The following is a 20,975-nucleotide window of genomic DNA, read 5'->3' on the forward strand; positions in this document are numbered from 1 at the left end:
GGGGTACGGCGACCTCCTCGAGGCTCTTGGTACTCTTCACTCCTCCTTGGTTCATGGTTTCGTGATCTTGGGGAGTAAGCTCGATGGTGTGGCGTCGGAGTTGGGGCAGTGGCGGCCCGCCTGTCCGCACGAACACAGAGTCTACCCACACTGCGCGCAGGAGGACGCTGTGGCGGCCACCCCTGAGGTTAGTACACGACTGGACGCCCCGGCCAGTGTGCTACAGTGTGTTCGACCTTCTGAGGGCCTGATCTGTCCCGGAGGCGTTGGACCCGAGTGGGATGTGGTGGCCTCATCCCGTGCATGCCCTCCTGCGACCCAGAGACAACTCCAGCAACTAATGTCTGCTTTGGCTGCTTCTGCCTTCCTGAACCTTGCGTGCAGTGCAGATCCTGGGGCAGCACTGGGAAGCCTGTTTCCTCACGCGGCGGACTGTGTTGATGCTCAGAGACTTCCACCCCGCCTGTGTGCGTCGCTTCTCTGTCGTTGTTGGACATTCCTCTGCCTAGAAACATTGGGTATGGTGCTGGGTCGAGGGGTTGGCATGGGCAGAATTCCACAGAGTGGTCAGGGATGAGGCTGGCCCCTCGGGGGTGGTCGCCTAGTGGACGGGCGGGCTTGGGGTGGTGTGCTCTCCTGACATGGCTACTGGCACAATAGGTGCATAATGCTCCCCATCGTGGTTTGAGAAGATTGTTTTTGTGCTGTTCCTTGTTCACTTTAGGGGAACCTTACCGTGCGGGAGGGAGAAGCCGGGGGTCTGTTATGAAGGCCCTCCTCCAGTTTATAAATACTTTCTCTACCCCCCGTCTGGTGGGGGTCCTTTCCTACTTCTTTTTCCCTATTCTCCTACATTTCGGGTCAGGTTCCAGGGCGACAGGCACACTGCTGGGGGGGGGGCCGTACTCATCTGCAGAGGTGCAGGGTGGGGGGTTGGGGGAGGGGATTCTGTATTCTTTCATCTTTTTTCCATGGCCTCCTTTTTCTTCTCTGATTCTTTTTGTTTCTCTTTTTCTGGGATCAGCGTGATACACCTCCCTTTGCTATGCCTCGTTGCCGTTCCATGTGTTCACAACTTCAGGGGTGTTCTTGGGGAGTTCTGGCGGGGGACTGCGGGCGCAACTGTATACTATGTTTTTACCCATCCTGATGTTCTTGTGTTTGCGCCATTGACCGAATAGATTGCTGTAAATCGCTAACGTTCATTACTCTGCATATCCGTGATCGTTGTTTTTAAAATTGCTTGTCACCTGATCCTTCTGCTTTGTTTCATCATAAAATGAAAACCTCTTTCTCCTGGTGCCCTACTTACGCTGTTCACAGTATTAGCAGTACGATTTTGCTCCCCGAAGTGCTGCCTGTGTTTATACTTGTCGTTATTGCTCTGATTGCTTAGCGGCCGGCCCTGGGGGGTTGTAGGCCCATACTTGTTCTTATTGAACTGTCAATAAAGGTTTTCAAAAAAAAAAAAAAAAAAAAAGAAATATGAATAAGTATGCAGCATAATCTCACTTTTATTCAGGAAGAAGAGGACGTTTGTGACTGTGACTCCGGGCTCACTTGGCAGAAACACCCCCTGACCCTCCACCCCCCATCGCAAAATGTAATGCCCGTGCAAAGGGTAGGTGGACGCAGTGTTATATAGAACATAGTCCTGAGAGCACGATTGAAAATGAAAACTAGATATAGTGTATGGTATAAACTATGCACCAAAAAGTGTGATATAAGATGAACCGGGCGTGAAATATAATATGCAATACTTTGTGCGCAATGACAGATTCATTGGAGAGCGCGAGATAGCACAGGCACTAGCACATGCTCCTTGGAGTGTAATATGCACAGGGCAGTGTTGTGTAACCTAACTAGTCTCTAAAGTTGTACTATAAAATATGTGCTGGGGAGTGTAACGTTGCATATGCACTGTGACAAAGATATGGATCCCAGATTGTAATATGTATGGCATAGCGCTGTGCGTTATAACATAGGCATCGAGGAATTCACGTTAGATGGGGCAATATAACCTGTGCGAAGGCTAGTGTGGCATGACATATTCACGGGGTGGTGTTACAGTGCACATGGGCTAGAGAGTGTCATAGCATACGCACTAGCTGGTGGAATACAACACAGAGGTGTGTGGCACTCGGCGGGCACTGGTGGGTGTAACACAGCATTGGGCTCAGCCAGGAACACGCTGTGACTCTCAAGTGAGGTTCTCCTTTCCAGAGAGTAAAATAAAAAGTATTACACATTCGGCGGTGGATGTATGTTTTATTAACCGTGAGGGGGGTTTCTTGCATAGTTTGGTCGAATTTTTGTCAAATCCCTTTTGAATGGCTTGGTGTGCGTGTGTATTAAATGTGCCCGTCAATAGCTACCCATGTTTGTATAAATAAACGACAAGGGTGTCTACTTGGAGAGTACCCACCGGCGGGGGCGCCGGGATTAGGCACGGTAGGGCGTCAGACACGTCAGAGCTTCACTAGCGGTGTAAATACAATCCATGTCGATTCATTGTATGCATAGTTGCCTTTTAATGAATATCACGCAAATCGTCATGGTGATAGGTACATACGGTTTGTCCAGCATGTCCTAGGCGTTTCTATAAATATATATATTTTTTAAATAATAAAAAACAAAGGCCGGCCCCGGGGGCTGGGGTCCCCGGGGCCATAAGTGGCCTGAGGAGGGGGGCAACGCAGCCCCCGCTCCTAAAGAATAAAAAAAAGAAAAAACCATGACACGGGGGTTGGGGTCCCCGGGGCAGATTAAGGCCTTGGGAGGGGGGCCACGCGGCACCCTTCCAAATTAATTTTTTTCAACAAAAAAAACTTAGGGTGCAGGCCCTAGGGGATGGGGTCCCCAGGGCCAATAAATTAGAAAAAGAAGGGGGGCCACACAGCCCTCCTTCTTAAAAAAATAAAATAAATAAAAGACCGGCATCGCACCGGAGGCCACGCCCCCTCCTTGCAGCACTCTGCAAACGCGCCCCCTGGCCAGTTGTAAGTTGGAGAATTAATTCCCCTTCAATACTGAGGGTCCCTGAGGGCCAACTAGCCCAACAGGTATCTCCAGTATGCGCCAGGGAGCTGCGTGGCAGACAGGTGTTCTGAGGCCACGCCCCTTTTTACACCTCTATGCAATGCAGCTCTGTGGCGCTTACTGGAGGTACCTAGTGGGCTAGTTTGACCCTAGGGACCCTTAGGATTCAAGGGGACTTAATCTCTCAACTTAGAACGGCCACAGGCTGCGTTTACACAGTGGTGAAGGGAGGGGACGGGGCCTGAGGTGACGTGTGCAAACACGCCCTGTGGCACATTTTAAGTTGGGGAAATAATTCCCTTTCAATCCTGAGGGACCCTGGGGGCGAACTAGCCCACCAGGTGCTTCCAGCAAGCGCCACTGCTCTGCGTTGCAGAGAGGTGGTGCAGGCCGTGCCCCTTTTTACACCTCTCTGCAGTGGCGCTTACTGGACGTACCTAGTGGGCTATTTTGCCCCTAGGGACCCTCAGGATTCAAGGGGACTTAATCTCCCAACTTAAAACGGCCACAGGGCGTGTTTACACAGTGGGGAAGGGAGGGGACGGGGCCTGAGGTTACGTGTGCAAACACGCCCTGTGGCGCGTTTTAAGAGGTAGTTTTAATCCTCTGCCCTATTATATACTAGGGGCTTACAGAGGAGGTCATGCTAATCACAGGGGGACCCCAACGCATAGTGTTCCCTAGTGCATGTAGGTGTTTTCACTGTATTCTGAGTGTCTTTTAACATAGCACTGGCTCTAGGACTGGTTAGTCAGACTCAGTTACCACCAGTGTCCGTCTGAAAAAGTTGAGGGTACAGGATGATTTTGCAACAAGGCTTCTTTCTGCTCTTCTGTTTGTTCTTTCTGCACGTTATCCTTTTTCCTGCACTTTTCTTCGTCTTTGAGGACTTCTGTTGCTTCTTTCTACATTTCTTTTTTTTCTTTCTGTGCGTTTTTTCTTCTTTCTTCACATCTCTGTAGGCATAGTTAGAAATTAGCATTTAAAAAACCTTAAAAATTCACTGAAAAAACCATAGGTTTCAGGGGCGTTAGTTAGCTGGACTTTTCACTCGTACAAAACCATTGAAATTCCCCCGTTATAGTTAGTTCAGCTAACTATAACTCGCGCGCCCGCAATGCACTGCCGATGACGTCACATATTACATCACTCATGACATGGTCAGTAATCTCACTAGTGACATCACTCATGACATCTCAAATTACATCACTGATGACATCATCCTTGTGATAGAGTGGCAGACCTCCTCTCCCCCTAATATAACCTTTGATACACACATTCAAAAATAGAAACTAAAATTTTCAAAACAATGGGCATACCAATGCCAGTTACAACAACCTATTCAGTAATTCTAAGATCCACAAACACATCCACTCATTCACCAACAGTCCTATACAGTCACTCATACATGTACTCATACACCTATACATCCTGTTACACAACCCCACTCATCCATAGAGTTACTCACACACAGTCACTCATGCTCATAAAGAATCAAACATCCATTTACTTGCATATACAGTTATACACACACCACCACACTTACTTCTACAGAAACTTACACATACTTAGTCTTTTAAACAATCACTTATAGAAACACATACTTATTCAAACAGGAACTCTTCCAATCTCTCACTCTCACATATACTCACTTATATACACCAATAGTCACATATACTAGTTTAAAACATATTTTTTTTTTTGGTCGTAAGACATTTATTATTAACAAATGAAAGAGATGTTGTACACTGCGTCACGCCAACAACCCGGAGGCAGGCCGCTATCTGGTAGATTATACAAAGATTACATATAAATAACTTTAAGGCCGTCATCCGGGCGGTGGATCATTCAGAGGTAAACTTAAGGTACAATAAAATCTGCATTTTGTACTGTGCATCTCTAGCAAGTAAACGGTCTTACTTTTTCTCTTAGTGCTGCTGACAAGTGAAGGATAGCGTAAATCAATGAGGCCGCCTCCAGATAAGCAGCAGGCAACCACCCGCCACAGCAGCCTATAAAAAGGACGTGCCAGTCAGCACCTTGTTTCTCCCAACAAGACCCCCAAACAAGCCAAACCAAAAACGTCAAACATAGGTGCAAGTACTTGGAAACAGCGTTTGTACCACATTTCAGTGTTCCAAAGGGTCGAGTGGGTCCGCCAATGGTCTCCCCAGTAGAGGGCCAGCCCTGTCCAGGGCAGGCTCGGAAAGGTATCCTGGCTTGGTATGAGTTAGCGACAGGCGGGCGGGGTAGGGGGGAGGGGGGGAGGGGCAATGAATTATCCACAGTCGGCCCAGTAGGGCGGGAGGGGGGGGGGGGGGGGGGGGGGGGGGGCGGGGGACACTATCCGGGTCAGTGGAGGCAGTAAACGCAGAGCTTATGTCTGGGCAGTTCCTGTCAGTGTAAGCGCGGGGGCAGCGGGACCTCTGTCGTTAACCTACGCAGCGCGTACCTTCAGCCCATGTCGTCTGAAATACTAGTAGCACGTGAAGTACCGGCTGAGTCAGGGGCCGTGCGTTCTGTGGTCCACTGTACAAACGGGCCCCATATATCAGTGGGCCTGGAAGCGGTGGGCATGGTCTCCCAATAGTGTGTCAGTTGAGTGTGGCCGTAAGTCACATCTCTGATCCAGCTCTCAAGCGTGGGGAGGGCAGGCCTGCCCCAGTGTATAGCGATCTGCCGCTTGGCGTACAAAAGGAGTAATGCATGTAGTTTCCTGTCGCAGGGCACAGTGTGCTTAACATACCCCAGTAATCCCAGCAGTGGAGACGGTGAGTCCCTCCTCCCCATGATTTGATTGATGGCATTGAAGATCCCTGTCCAGTATGCCCCCAGCTTGGGGCAGCTCCAAGCCACATGAAGAAAGGTGGCATCGTCACCCCCACATTTCCAGCAAGAGGCGTCCTCACGTAGACCCATGCGGCGTAGTAGCGTCGGAGTGCGGTAGTATCTGTGTAGGAATTTGAAGTGGATAAGCCGCAGTCGGTAACACGGTGAAAGAGCCGTGAGTTGAGCGCAGCAATACTCCCATGCGTCTTCCGGCAGCTGGTCCCCCAGGTCCTCAGCCCAAGCGGCCACGGCCGCGGCTACTGTCACCGGTGCTTGTTCCTGCATGCAGTTATATAATCTGGACACCAGTTTTTTTAGAGGAGGGCCGTGAGAGCAAGTTTTGCAGGGCCTCTAGTGCGCAAGGCTCTTCCGGGAAGCATGGTCCCATCTGCTTGCAAGATTCCCTAAGGGAATGATATAGTAATTTGTCAGCAAACGTACAAGGCTGGGCATCCCCATCCACCGGCATCTCGAAAAATGTGCCATCTGGATATAGGTCAGCGAAGGTGAGAAGTCGACTCCCGCGGATAGTGAGGACGTCACCTCTCGCCGTCAAACAAGGTAGCAACGGGTTGCCCCTCAGAGGAATTGCCGGCGCATAAAGCAGGGAGAGACCAGCTCGTTTCCGAAGTTCGCGCCAGGACCAGCGGACCATTTCCACTGTGTCCACATCACGCGACGGGCACGTAACCTTTCCATATAGTGCCACTCGTAATGGCGAGGGGGCGACTACTGCTAGTTCCACCGCCAAATGCGGCTGGTAGGGGGTTGGGTAGGCCCAGAAATGTAAGAACTGAGCTTGTGCACAGAGTGAATAGAGCTTCAAGTCCGGGGCCCCCAGGCCTCCCTGTCGGAGCGGAAGCGTGAGAAGGTCCCAAGAGACCCTGGCCTGGCCGCCGGCCCACACCAGCTTCAGCAGTAGTGATCGGACCCGGGTGTGGAAGTGCGTTGTCATAGGTAGTGGCACGTTGACGAACAGGTACAAAAATTTGGGAAGGACCACCATCTTGGCAAGAGCGATTCTAGCGACCAGGGACAGTGGTAGCTTATTCCAGACTTCGACCTTTCCTTCCAGCCAGTCCACCGCCCTTCCAAAATTCAGTGACCACAACTCCTGTACATCCCGGCTGATCCAGATGCCCAAATATTTGACAGCTTCCGTCTCCCACCTGAGGGGGTAGTCAGGGGCAGGCCGAACAGTGCTCTCCGTCAGGGGGAAGGCCACCGACTTCGACCAATTAATGGATATCCCTGCCAAGCCCTCGAACCTCACAAATTCACGAAGTATAGGGCTCAGGTTGTCTTTAGGGTTCAGGACGTACAAGGTGACATCGTCCGCGTACAGTGAGATCAGTAAGCTTCTAGCACTGAATCCGATGCCCCTGGCTGTATGGTGCTGCCGAACTCGAGCCGCTAACGGCTCCATCGCAATCGCAAAGAGGAGCGGGGATAGAGGGCAGCCTTGCCTAGTGCCCCTCGAGACATCAAACGGTTTGGAGACAAGGCCATTGACGCTCACTCGGGCTCTGGGTTTCGTGTAGAGGAGCTTAATAAGGGTCAGGAAGTTTTGGCTGAATCCCATCCGCCGCAGCACACAGAAGAGGTAGGGCCATTCTAAGGAGTCAAAGGCTTTGGTGGCGTCTAGAAACACCACCGCTGCCTGTACTGACGGGTGTAAATAGTGAAGGACCGAAAAGATCGTTCTGAGATTATGAGATGTTGCTCGGCCAGGGATGAATCCCGATTGATCTGGGAGCGCTATCATCGGCAACATCGGTTGCAATCTATCGGCAATAACTTTTGCGTATATTTTGGCATCTACGTTGATGAGGGACAGGGGCCTGTAAGAGTCCAGCTGTTGGTCGTCCTTGTCTGGCTTGAGGAGCGTGACAATGAGAGCCTCACGCATGGAGTCTGGGAGGGAATGTGACTCGAGGGCCTCGACAAACACAGAGTGTAGTCTCGGCGCTAGTTCGGCCACGTAGGTTTTATAAAAGGAGGTGGTCAGGCCATCTGGGCCAGGAGCTTTATTGGCCGGCATGCTTTTAATCACCTGGGCGATGTCTTGCACTGTAACGGTGAGGTCCATGTATTGTCTGTGATTGTTATTGAACCACACAAGTGCTATGGAGTCAAGGAAGTCCCGTAGTGACGTCGGTGTCGTGGGCTGTCTCGAGGTGTACAGAGCAGCATAGAATTCTGCGAAGGCGCCTAACACCGCCTCTTGGCCTACTACCAGTCGTCCAGTGTTATCATAGATAGAGTGTATGTAGTTCGACTGTGTGCGAGGAGCAATCAGTCTGGCAAGAGTCCTGCTAGGCCTATCTCCCTCCCCATATCTGCGCGCCTCTGCCTGCCGCCCTAGAAACCGCACCTCTCGCTCCGCCTCCTCATTAAATGCCAACAGCTTAGTTTTCAGAGCGCCAGCAGTCGCCAACGTTGGGTCGGAGCTAAAAGCGACATCTAAGTCTTTAAGTTCCCCCTCAAGTTTAGCTAGTGCGTCTCTTATGGTGCGTAGGACCCCTGCTTTACGGGCAATACATTGACCCCTTATAACAGCTTTAAATGCATCCCACACTATGGCTTCAGAAGTGGCTGACCCAGCATTTTCAGTGAAGTAATTAGTGATATCCTCTCTTATCTCCTCTACAAACACAGGGTCTGTGAGTGCGTGTGGGGGAAGGCGCCATTGGAACGCCCTATGTACGGCGTCGGGGGGCTGCAACACCAACATACATGGAGCATGGTCTGATAATGATCTAGCCATAATATCAACATTTGACACCCATGTCGCAACTTCAGGAGACACCAACCAGAAATCTAGTCGCGACCACGCAGCCTTATGAGAGGTGTAGCAGGTCCCCACTTTTGCACCCGGGTTTCTAACTCGCCACACATCTGAGAGTAGACCCTCCCTCATGATATCCAAGATCGCTTGGCGCGCTCTAGTGTGCTGCGGTCTACTCACACCTGTGCGATCCGCATCATCGTTTAACACAACATTGAAATCCCCTCCCAACACGACCGCCTGACAATCCAGCAAGACAATTTGCGCCCAAACATTTCTAAAAAAGTCAGGATCGTCCACATTCGGGCCATAGATTGCAGCTAGGACAATGGGTCGCCCCTGTAGAGCCCCATGGAGCAGGACATATCTACCCTCCGCATCCCTCACCTGAGAGTACTCCCGCCAATCCAACCCTCTGCGAATTAGTATGGCTACGCCCCTCGCATAATTGGAGTAAATGGAAGAGTAAACGTGCGCCCATCTGGAATTCTTCAATCTAGCTGAGGGGGTGACATTCAGATGTGTTTCTTGTAGGAAGCAAATATCAACATCGTGTCTTGACAACATGCCATGCAGCAATCGGGCCTTCTTAAAGTCCCCAAGGCCTCTAATGTTCCAAGTCCAGATTTTGATTTCTCCCATCAAAGCATTCGACAATCCCGGACTCCCAGCACCCAACCCCGCCCCCGGAAGCCATCCTGGCACCTGAACCCCACACCCATAGAGCTAGCACACTGAAATATAGGCATGCGTAGTAGTACAATGCACCCAATACGAACCAAAACTTGCAACAGAAGAAACCCCCCCCCCCCCACCCTCAGCAACCCCCCAATCAGGTCGTGACATATCCCAGTAACATGTACTCATTGCAATGAAATACCCCAACATCAACAACAGAGGGAGGCACCCCATGAGGCGTGGTGCGCTCGGCTTACACCCCCGTATACTCGGGGTGGCTACCATCAAACTTTAGCGGTTCTGGCAGTACCCCCACCCCGTAATCCTCAAGGTCCGCAGCCAGCCTGTGTCCCAGTGGGAGTGCGGAGACTACAGCACAAGCCAGCGTACAGTGATGCCGCAGCCCCCCGCCCCAAGGACGTCAGTTCGGGAGGAGCAAACCTGTGCGAGAGTTCAATCCAGCGTTCAACTGTGTCGCAAAAGAGTACATTTGCAGCCTGGCAGGGTGATCATGTCAGAGACCTCAGTCGTTGTCACTCAGGTGTTCCGAGGCTTCCTCGAGCCTGGGCGATTTCCTCCTGACCCCAGCACAGACGTGTTTAGCAAATTTGAGGGCTGATTTGGCGTCCGTAAAGAAGTGCGAGGTGTTGTCGTGGAATACCTTCAGCAGTTTAAAACATATTTAGTTACTCATAAAGACACTATTGAGACAGTCATTCACTCACTAACACACCCATGCACACACTCATCCACCCATAAAGTCCTGCACACATGCTGTCTTCAATACATACAAACAGTGAGTCACTCATTCATGCACCTATGCACTACGTAATACCCCCCACCGAACCATACAGACACTCATACTCAAAAAACCAACTAATAACCTATATAGACACTCATGTAGCTACTCACCAACCCACGCAGCCACTTATACACAAAGTGAGAGACTGATACAGATAATTACATATTTAAACATTATTCACTAAGCCATGCATTCACTAAGATACACTTAATCAGTCAGTTATACAATCAATTTTTCAAAAACAAATCATCCATTTAGACACTTATATACCCATTTATTCTTCCATTGACCTTGAGATATACATATATCAAACATATGTAATTTTCAGAAAAACACACATTCACTGGATGATGTCATCAGTGATGTCATTTGAGAAGTCATGAGTGATGTCATGAGTGATGTAATATGTGACGTCATAAGCAGTGCATTGTTGGCGCGCGAGTTATAGTTAGCTGAACTAACTATAACGGGGGAATTTCAATGGTTTTGTAGGAGTGAAAAGTCCAGCTAACTATAACGCCCCTGAAACCTATGTTTTTTTCAGTGACATATATATATATATATATATATATACACACATACACACACACACAAAGCAAAGTGGCATTAGCATGATTGTGACTGCGTGCCAAAGAAAATGCAGTTTTTAAAATTTGTTATTTCAAAAAGTTTTTATTGATTGTTTCCAAAGCAAAGGACTTACTTACAATACATTACATGGGGGACCTAACAAAATAGACAGACATACCAAAGTAAACAATAGGAATAAATCAATAATTTCACGGTCAATCGAAGTCACTAGTACACAGAATGGTATGCTGTACCTTGCAGAATAACACATGTAGTATCACTGTAGTAACACTGTAACGCTCTTTGGTCGGCTGTTTCTGTCATCGCTCACATGAGTAAAATCTAGGGAGCATCAGGGAGAACTAGCAGCAAAAAAAAAAGAGAAGACCATAGGAGTAATTCTTATCCAATGACAGAAGATCACAGGCACAGTGAGCACTGGTATAAGAGATCTTATAGGGAAATATAGCTATTAGTGGGGAGATTCATGGTGGCTTGTGAGAGGTAAAGTAGTGGTCGAGGGTGTCCCACATGTATCTGGAGGAAGGCCTCCATGGAGAGTTCTGGAGATTTATATTGTCAGCTCCTCTTAGGTTAGTGACCCAGTTTAGCCAGCACTTAAAGGAGGCTTTGCGAGTGTCTTTCCAGTTGCTGAGAATAGTCTTAACTGCAGCTGTTAGCAGTAAGTCAAGAAGTGCCCGATCATTTTCGTTGAGTGACCCCGCTTTGAGGAAACCAAATACTAGCGTCTGGAGATCTCTACTAGGGGAATATGAGAAAAGATTACGTATGAATTCGAAAATCTTGTCCCAGAAGGGTGTCACACATTCGCATTGAATTAGTAAGTGTTCTAGGGTCCCCTGTTTTGTCTTTGCAATTCCAGTCATCTCTGAGTTTGTGTAAGTGGAGTCTGGCTGGAGTCCAGAAGGCCCTATGTAGCAACCAGAACTTCGTCTGTGATAATACTGGGCTGATCTTAAATCTCATAGTTGATTTCCAAGTTTCGGTCCATTCCCGTTCCGAGATAGTAAAAGGGGCAAGTGATTCACAGAAGGAAGCGAGTTCCTTATTGAGGGAAGAATGTTGTGGGCGTATTAATTTATAGATCCAGGATACTTGGTGACCTAGTTTGTGTAGTTTTGATAAGTAACTCGGGAGGGAAGGAGGTAATGTTGAAAGTTTTGCTTTGGACACTGCTGATTTTATTTTTAAAAAGTTATAGAATTCTAGCGGTTGTAGATTGTATTTGCCTGTAAATCTTTAAAGGAGAGAGAGTAGGTCTCATTGGAAAGTTGATGAGGATAATAGATCCCCTTGTTGATCCATGATTCATTATATAAGGTTTTCCCCTTATAGCGTATTATGATTGTTTCAGAGAGACTCAAGGTTAGAATTCCTCGAGGCTAATCTCTAAATGTTTGTCAATTTTTAGTAGGGCGGACTTAGTGTTCTTGAATATTGATTTTGAGCAGGTGACCGTATTCAGGTGTGTGGTCAGGAGGGACGCGGCTGCAAGATTCGTAAGGATTCATTTCTCAATGTCTAGCCAAACAGGGGTGTATTCGGCTAGTGGCATCAGCCAGTAAGAGCCTTGTTTTGCCAAGAATGCCATCTGATAGAGCTTAAAATCAGCTAAATTGACCCCTCCTAGTGTTTTGTTTAGTCTAAGTTTTTTCATACTAATTCTTGCTCTTTTCCCTTTCCATAAAAATTTCGAGAGTAAGGTGTCAAGTTTGTGGTGGAATTCCTCAGTTAGTTTTAGGGGTAACATAGTGAATAGGTAATTCACTAGTGGGGAGATCATCATCTAGATGGCCTCGATCGTTCCCCACCATGTTATAAATCTAGGTGACCATGCATCTAGAAGAGTTCTAATTTTCTCTAGTGTGATGGTTTCGTTACACTGGAGCGTCTCTAATATTGTGCTGCCGAATTCAATCCCCAAGTATTAATGAATTCTGGTTGCCAGGTGAGTCCTGAGTCACCGAGCATGTCTCGAGAGCTGAGAATATTCAGCGGTTTAACTTCAGACTTGTCTCGGTTTAACTTATAGCCGGAGTAGACAAAGTATCTTTCTATGGTAGACATAAGAGCCTTGATGGATTCACCTGGATTTTCCGTAATCACAAGGATATCGTCCGCGTATGCGGCTAGCGTCACACAAGTTTCTCCGAAATGTATTCCCTTAATTTCATTGTTTCCTTTGATATCTGTGATTAGGGGTTCTATGGCTAAGAGGAACAGTGCAGGAGAGAGGGGGCAACCCTGTCTAGTGCCCTGTTCTAAGTGGAAGGAGTCCGACAGTGTAACATTAATGGCAATCCGGGCGGTAGGGTTGGAGTAAAGTGCCATCACCATGTTAATGTATGATTCACCAACAATAAACGAAACCATGCATTGTTTTAGGAATAGCCATGATACACTGTCGAACGCTTTTTCTGCGTCCAGGGTAATGGCAATGGAGGGGATGGCCGTTAGCTTGGCTTTTTCCAGAACGTGACAGAGTAATCTAGTGTTGTCATTAGACATGCGATACTTGAGGAACCCCACCTGTGAGTTACTGATCAATTTTGGAAGGAAAGCGTTCAGTCTATTGGCTAGAATTTTTGCGTAGATCTTGCAGTCCAGGTTGATGAGTGAGATCGGTCTGTAATTTTTTGTTAAGAGGGGGTCTTTACCTTCTTTCGGAATAACGATAATATTGGCTTCACCCATTGATTTGGATACACTGCCCTCCTTTGCGATAGAATTGAATAATTTTAGTAGAGTGGGACTTAAGGATTCGGCAAACTCCTTATAAAACATAGCCGAGAAGCCGTCAGGGCCCAGGGCTTTATTGTTTTTGAGGGATTTGATAGCAATCGAAAGTTCTTTTTCAGTGATGGGAGACCCTACCGCATAGCTATCTGAGTCTGAAAGTTTTGGTAAGTTTAATGACTGTAGGTATTTAGAGCACTCCTCCGGATTCATTGTTAGTTTATTTTTATATAAATCTACGTAAAAGGCATGGAATGTGCTTAGTATCTTATTTTGTTTGGATATCATTCTTGGAGTCTTTAATCGATGAAATAGTGAATTGTTTCTGTTTATGTTTGAGATATGACGCTAGTAGTTTCCCTGCCTTATTACCCTCATATAGTTTGAGTGCCTTGAATTTATTTATCCACACCCCAGCACGTTTGCTCACTATTTTATTATATTCATATTTCTTCTTAATGAGTTGGTCTAAGATGGTTTTGTTGTTTATATTCGCTGAGTGCGAGACTTCTAGTGACTGGATTTCTTTTTCCAGTGATTCAAGTTCTAGATTTAGCTTTTTGTTGATCTGCGCTTTGATACCGATAGCGAGGCCTCTGATGATCGCTTTAAGCGCATCCCGAAGGGTTGGTGTGTTCATGCCGGGGAGGTCATTTAGTGTGAAATATTCCTTAATTGCGTTTTCAATTTTTAGTTTATTTGCTCGGTCGGATAGTATGTCCTTGTTAAAGCGCCATCTTTTTGGGGGTAGGATGGTGTGGGTACCTGCGAGCTTAGTGCTGATACAGGAATGGTCAGAAACTAGTTTGGGGGCTATATCAGTAACATCTATGAGATGTGTGAATGGACTTGAGAGTAAGATATAGTCAATCCAGGAGTAGGAGTAAAATGTGTAGTCCCTCGTGTCTGGGTGTTGGAGATGCCAAGAGTCCTTTAGGTTAAACTTGGAGCATAATATTTTAAGGACCTCATGTGAGCGGGAGGGATGGTATTTGCATTTAGATTGTCGGTCTATATGAGGGTCCATTGGTAGGTTAAAGTCACCGCCCACTATTATAAGATTTTCCTGAGGGAGACTCTCAAGAGTATTAGAGACCTTGTCCCAGAAATCTGGTTCATCTGCATTAGGCCCATAGACGTTGACTACATGGATAAGGTCGTCCTCTCTCTGTAGGTGCATGACTAAGAGTCTACCATCGTCATCATGGGTGTGTGAGGTAATAGAGATGTTGGATTTTTTAGAGATAAGGGTGATCACACCGTTTTTCTTATGGACTGCCGGGGAGCATAAAATATGAGAAATCCAGTTGTGTTTTATGAATCCTACGTCTTCTTCTGAGAGTTTTGTTTCCTGGAGTAGAATTATATCACCTTTAGTTTTTGCTAAGTACTCAAAGGTTTTCCTCCGTTTCACAGGGTGATTGAGGCCTTTGACAATAGTGAAGTTATCTGTGAGAGTATTATGTTGTGCCATCTATGGTGTCTGATGTCGCTTGTAGATATGGTGAGTCCTAAGGTCGTAGTACTAGTAAGAGTGTCATCTCTGAGTAGATTGCTGTGGGTGAAACATGTGTGACAGGTTACGCAGCGAGGCATTAGTGGGTTGTTTCTCGCACCGGAGAATGAATGGTAGCTGTTCCTGAAGATACGTACGGGATAGACCACATCTGATACTACAGCAAGGTTTGACTTAACAAGCAGACATAAATGGGATAAAAACACAGTGGAAACAACCAAAATCTCTCAGTTGTAGGAAGCCTTTCCGCTTGTCAACTGTCTCTTTAGAATAGTCCTGTGTGAAGGTTATCCGCTGGCCTTCCCAGGTAACGTGGTGGTTCTTCCTGGCGAAGCTTAGTATGAGATCTGTGTGTTGGTAGAGGAGTGGTTTGCATATCATTGGCCGTGATCCTTTTCTATTTGGAGAGCTAAAGGTTGGAATTCTGTGTGCTCTGTCAAGTTCCAAGCCATGGTGGAAGTTTAGACCAGTTATCATCGGGATCCAGGACTTGAGGAATGCAGTGGTCGCAGCCTTATCTGGTGGGATAAGCATGCAAGCCGTCAGGGGGGTTGCTTGTTGGCCAATGCGTAGCAGACTTTAATGCAGAGCACCATACAATGGGAGATGGTCTGCTTCTTCATGGCCTTCCCCCCCCCCCCCCACTCATTCCGACATACCGAACGAAGAGATGGACAGCCACCCAGAACTCTCTCGTGCAGTCAAGGTAGAACGACAAAGCTCTCTTAGGGTACAGTCAGTGAAGAAACTCCTATTCCTTAGAGGGAAGTGGCGGAGCGTGAAAAGTAGGCAGAGTGATGGACTTGCCTATTTGAAAGGGAGTGACGACTTTAGGTAGAAAAGAAGCTCTAGTTTGTAGAACCAGCTTGTCTTTGGATTTGAAGAGAGATTGCTGGTCAGCCAACAGAAGAAATGCTGAGATAGCAGAAAGATAATGCTTGAAGGTGCCCAAAGCAGAGCCCTGCTGGGCAAGGGAAAGAATAAGAGAAGAACCTTATAAAGGGGAGCAGAAAGGGGATCAACTTGCTTATTTGCACACCATGCCACAAATTTACCCCAACGGTAGGCGTATACCATGTTGGTGGAGGGACAACTGACTGGCAGAATAATATCGTACACTTTGGGCGGAAGGTTGAAGGCTGTCAACTGTTGGCATTCAATTTCCATGCAAGAAGGCGGTGTGTTGACAGGTTTGGGTGGGAACCCTCCACTGATGCTGCGACAGAAAATCATCCTGTAGTGGCAGCGTGATCGGAGGACCGATGGTGATGCTCAACAACTTGGGATACCAAACTCTTTGAGACCAGTCTGGAGCCACAAGGATGACTTGGGCCCCGTCGTTCTTGATTTTCTTGAGAATTCTGGGCAGGAGTGTTATGGGCAGAGAGGGGTGCAGAAGGCTTAAGCTCTTGAAACGAAAGGCGTCTCCAAGCGAGAGCCGCCTTGGAAATTCCAGCATGTAGAACTGGTGACATTGAGTGTTCTGGCCAGTGGTGAACCGATCTAACCAAGGCTCTCCCCACTACTGAAAGAGACCTTACACCACCTTCAGATGGAAATGCCATTCGTGATCAGCTAGGCAAGTTCGGCTGATTTTGTGTGCTCTGGCATTCAGAGAGTCAGCCAGGTGTTCAACCACCATGGAAATGCCCAGACGTACCAGCTATATCCAGAGACTCCGGGCCTCATAACAAACTGTCTACAACCCAACCCGCCCTGTTTGTTGCAGTACCACATGGTGGTGATGTTGTCCGTGAACACCTGCACTAGCCTTTACATGATGGAGGGTAGAAAGGCTTTCAATGCCAGCCAGATCGCCCAGAGCACCAGAAGGTTGATGTAGAGTCTGGATTCTGCCGGCGACCAGAGGCTTCTGATCTCCACCTCTCCCAGATGGCCACCCCATCTCAGGAGTGACGCATCGGTCACCACTGTCAGATCTCCCTGAGGAAGGGAGAGTGGTATGCCGCAGAACCAATCACAGATCATTAACAGATCTCTTGCAGCTCTCTCAGAAATATGGACCATATTGGAGAGATTTCCCTGATGTTGCACCCACTGGAACTTCAGGTCCCACTGTAGAGCCTACATATGCCACCGGGTATTTGTCACCAGCAGGATTCAGGAGGCAATGACGCCCAGCAGTTTCAGAGTCAGTCTCACAGAAATCTAGGACAGAGGCTGAATCATCAGTACAGTATCACAGCCTGAATATCCTAGACTCATCACTCGGGGGTTTGTGTGTGTGTTGGGGGGGGGGGGGGCGGGGGGATGAAGAGAGTGATAGGCCAGGAACTGCAATATGCCCAGAACAGCTCTGATGAAAGGGAGCGTCTAAGAGTGACTTTGGCATGGTGATAGTGCACTTCAGCAAATGCTGGCAGTCTGCCGTAGTCTGGAGGTGAGAGGCGACAGCCTGGGTCGAGCCGGCATTTAACAGCCAGTCATAAAGAAAGGGGAAGACTGGCACCCCTGGTCTCTGCAGATGAGCTGTAACCACCGCCATCACCTTGGTGAACACCCGAGGGGCTTTGGTATGGACAAACGGGAACACAGCAAACTAAAAGGGCTTGCGGCCCACTGTGAAATGCAAGTAACACCTGGGACTAGGCAGAACGGAAATGTGGCAGTATGCATCCTGCAAGTTCAAAGCTACCATCCAGTCTCCCAGGTTCAGAGCTGACAAGACTTGAGGAAGCGTGAGCATTTTGAACTTCTCCTTCATGTGAATTTAGAGAGCGCAGGTTGAGGATAGGACGAAAGCCTCTGTCCTTCGTGGGCACCAGAAAGCAGCGGGAATAGCAACCACGACCTACTTCTGCTGTTGGCACCCTCTGTATGGCTCCCTTGGCCAAGAGAGCCGTCACGTCCTGGCAGTGCAAGAAAGATGTCTTCAGTCAGCCTGTCGCAAGCAGGTGGCATAGGTCAATGGGTAGTCTCGAAGGGGAGGGAGTCTGCAGAACCCATTGTTCTGATGTTATAGACCACCGGTTAGGCAAGTGATGGCAGATTCTGCCGTCCACTGGTTTCCCATGATAGTAAGGGGGCAGACTATAAGGCTTTGGAGGCTGCGACTTCAGTGGGGACGGGGGGGGGGGGGGGGGTACTCGGGGGGGTGGGTGACAAAGGTGTTCTTCCCCTGAACTCCGACTGCCCGACCCACAAGATTTGTGAGTACCGAGTCCTCAGCCATGCAGTGGCTGGGAACCTTGCGCACTATGTTGGCTGGGCAGGTATAGACGTAGCTGAGAGGCAATGAAAGGGGCTTAAGGTGGTTTGGGGTTGGCGTGGGGCCATGGAAAGGCCCATGGCCGAGTGACTATAAAGTGCAACGAAGATTTTGAGCTTGCGACCAACCCGGAACCTTCCTCTCGACCGAGATAAAGACTGTTGCGGCGTCGCACATCGAACTGCCAGGAGCTCGATGGAGCGCTCACTCAAACCCTTCGGATTCGTGGCACGGCAGTCAAAGCAGGTCTTAAAGTCGTGATCGCGCTTGAGACACCAAAGGCAGACACTATGCTATGACCTTTAAGGTGTGGTCACTAATGTGGTCGTATTTGATGTGGTCACTACTGTAACAATCAAAGTCACTAGTGGCTTGAGACCATTATCATTGATCAGAAGTAGCTCTGGCTACAGAACAGGTTGGAGAGCCCTGATATACAATACACACACATACTTTTCTCCATGGTAAAACCTGAGGATTAAATAGAAGTGTTTGCTTGATTTTTCTCCTGGAGACTTTTCCCTGGAAATGATTTTAAAGAATCTTTGAGGGACAATGTATTTGGAATTACAAAGATATTGTTAGGTAAAATTGCTAAAAACATATTAAGAAATGTAATCAGAAACATACACTGTTCAACCATTTTTAAATGTTGGGAGTAATAGTACATTTAAAAAAAAAAAATCTAGAGTAAATATTTCTATGAAATTATTTTTACAACCCACTATAATTAATATAGACAATTATACAAAGTTCAGTAATAAATACTTCGATACTATATCAAAGGAAACAAAACCAGTGAGATTATTACAGCAACAGATTAATTTATTTGGACGATCAGCAAAGTGAAACTGAAGATGCGAATGATAGACTTTACAAATTATTTATGTGTATTTCTTAATTTCCGTCAGTTATTTTACAGTGCAGCAAAATCTTAGCGTGTGCATGACTGAAAGCGTAATGAGGCAAAAAGTAAAGCCACTGTACATGACAAATATTTGGCATGTCCACTCAGAAATCTAGCAGCTCACCGTGACTGCATTTTATATTTGTACGTAATAAAATATGAAAATAAAAACTATTAAATACTTTCTCTTTAAAATTTTATTTTATATGCAGATAAGCTTGAAGACTTTATCTATACCTAAAAGTCAAAAGAGGGGACTTGCTAAAAAAAGCAAACAGCCATTTGTACAGAAATGCTCAAATAGTTAATATTCCTGCTAGAATTAGTGTACAATAAATAGAATTCTCATCTACCTCAAGAATAACCATGCATGGGTCAATTCACAAAGGTGAATTTACATGCAGTACATTTACATGTGTACATTTGCTCTTCCACTTTGCGGTAAATTTATTTCAGAGTGTAATTTTACTATCAAGTGTTACTACAGCCAAAAAGGACCCAAAACAGTTGTAGTTCAGATCTTGAGCACGTTCAACACCAAACAGGCCAACCACTAGCACTGCAATACCCTCCCACAGAAAATAATGGAGGCAGGGACTAAACAAACATAACGTGTATTTGTAAAGCGCACGTTCACCCCAGACGGGGTATCTTGGCGCTGAATAACAGATGTTTGTTGTTACCCAACTCAATGGTACTAATTTTATCCACCTCAGATTGATGAAAGGCTGAGTGGACCCGCCGGGATTTGAACCTGTGACCATGACGTCGAACACAGGCCCCTGCCGTGGATGTATTAGTCCACTGAGCCACCAGACCCAGCTAAATATAACACAATAGTATATAATGTGATTTATTTTGAACACGAACACACACACACACACACACACACACACGCACACACACACACACACACACACACACACACACACACACACACACACACACACACACCCCCAAACCCCCCCCCACCCTCCCCAAACCGCACTGATCACTGATGCCAGAACCAGCGGTGGTAAACAATATATGTAACTTCTGAATAATAATTTTATCCCCTTGACTTGTTTCGGCCTCGAAAAAGGGGATGATCAAGGCTCTAATGTGTCAAGGGGATAAAACAATCAACTATTTGTTCCCAAGAGAGTGTCTATCCTGAAGGTAATAGGTTATAGATATCAGTACCTTTTTTAATGTAATACACAATTAAAACATTTTTAAATTAATTTAAAAGAATTCTAGTCATAACTTTGTATTTTGTAATACAGAATACATATTGCAAACATGTTACTCTAGGTGGGATGTTTTAAAATAAATCTTTAAAAATTAATGTAAATGTATTTTTATAAGTACTGTCATTAAGTATTTAATTCAAAATTAAGCCAATCATCTCATGTAGGCAGAGGTCACCGCCACCGAGAAGAGATCTCCCTATAGTGAAGTACAGGGAACATTTTAATAAACGTATTTTTTTTTTAAAATAGCTTTATTAAATAGTAAAGAATACGAATAATACATATTTACTTTGTGCCCATTTTAAATTTAGAACACAATAAATGCTAAAGAACTATTGACTTCATTTTGAATTAATTTTGAACTTTTATTAAAAATCCTGCATAAATTATTTTTATTTCCCGAATAGGTTTTAAAAATAAACTTGTGCTCCTAAAACTAAATAAAAAGATTTAAACCATAAAAATTACAAAAAGATATGTACAGGTTTAATTTAAATTAACTGAATTAAAAATTAAATTACGTTTATTTTTTCAAATTAAAAAGGAGTACCAAAATACTTTACCATAAAATATTTCTATACATATACAATTTTTGTTTAACATTAAATTAAATGTATACATATTTTTA

General features: G+C 46.5%; 1 protein-coding gene across 4 annotated transcripts in view; it reads right to left on the reverse strand.

The window, feature by feature from the left end:
• Positions 1-20,975, reverse strand: part of HMGXB3 (HMG-box containing 3) — a 519,976-nt gene that overhangs the window by 100,527 nt on the left and 398,474 nt on the right. The window lies entirely within an intron of this gene.

Source organism: Triturus cristatus, chromosome 7 (genome assembly GCF_964204655.1).
Source record: "Triturus cristatus chromosome 7, aTriCri1.1, whole genome shotgun sequence".
In the NCBI taxonomy this organism is placed as follows: Eukaryota; Metazoa; Chordata; class Amphibia; order Caudata; family Salamandridae; genus Triturus; species Triturus cristatus.